The sequence below is a fragment of the Myotis davidii genome, unplaced genomic scaffold (assembly GCF_000327345.1).
Source record: "Myotis davidii unplaced genomic scaffold, ASM32734v1 scaffold173, whole genome shotgun sequence".
Lineage (NCBI taxonomy): Eukaryota > Metazoa > Chordata > Mammalia > Chiroptera > Vespertilionidae > Myotis > Myotis davidii.
Window position 1 is genome coordinate 3,261,165 of NW_006286303.1, and position 1,094 is coordinate 3,262,258.

General features: G+C 50.5%; 1 protein-coding gene across 1 annotated transcript in view; it reads left to right on the forward strand.

Moving 5' to 3' along the window:
- The window catches only part of SCFD2 (sec1 family domain containing 2), a 327,218-nt gene that overhangs the window by 317,896 nt on the left and 8,228 nt on the right, over positions 1 to 1,094 (forward strand). The window lies entirely within an intron of this gene.

The window sequence follows — 1,094 nt, forward strand, 5'->3', positions numbered from 1 at the left end:
GGGGGGGGGGGGGCCGCGGCGGGGCCTGGCCTTTGGTTCAGCTCCGTGGAGGGGACAGACCCGAGTCCCTGTCAGTGTGGCTGGAAGCCAGCACACAGCCCGAGGTGGTGGCTTCCCTCGGCTCAGTCACTGCTGCTCCGAGGGGTCAATGTCCACGGAGTCGGTAGCCTTCTCTCCCCAAGTCCCTCCAAGTCCCTCAGTCTTTCCAGCAAGCATCCTGAGAGATGCTGCCTCACCTTCACCAGGGAGGGCCTGCCCTTGGGCACTGGCTCTGAGGCCCCGGGAGGCCGGCAGGGAGGTGGGGACTGGAAGTCACAGGGCAGAAGTGTTTCTTTTTTATTGTTGTTGTTCTTACGGTCGCTTTATTTCGATCAGGATCCCAACAGGAACCACAAGTTGCTTTGGGCTGATGTATCTCTTAAGGCACTTTTTCACCCTCTTCCCTCAGGTTTCCATCTCTCTCCTGTGTTCTCCTTTATATATATTAGTACCACCCAGTAATTTCCTGTGTCTGCCACCATTACAGCTCTCTTTTCCTGCAGGTTCTTTTTGTCATGGTTATAAGAGTAACCTTAAGTCCTTGTTTGTTAATTCAAATGTCTGGGTTATCTCTGTGTCTACTTATACCGACTGTTCTCCCTCTTCACATACCGGCTGTTTGCTATGGTGTTTTGGATATTTTACTGATACATTGTAGGCGCTGGATACATTGTAGACACTGGATGTTGTAAATGTTTCCCTCCACATCCCACATGGTTCAGGGTTTAGGATCTGGAAGAGGAGCCACACACAAAGGAAAGAGAAGAGACAAGAGATAATTTGGAAATAATGGGGGCCAGGCTGGTAGGTCCAACTCAAGAGGAAAGACTTCCACTGGTGCTCAGGCCTTGCCAAGCTTTTATTTGGTTTGGGATCCACCCATAGTATAGCCCTTAGGCAGGGAGGTTCCAGTGACACACAGACTATTCTTATCAATAAGGATTTACATGCTTAAAGGTAGGGAGGTTGCTTCAGCTACCATTATCTAGATTAATTGAGTGGTCCCTAGATTAACTGGGTGGTGCACAGCGCCGACCTTAGCTAGGGCTTCCAAG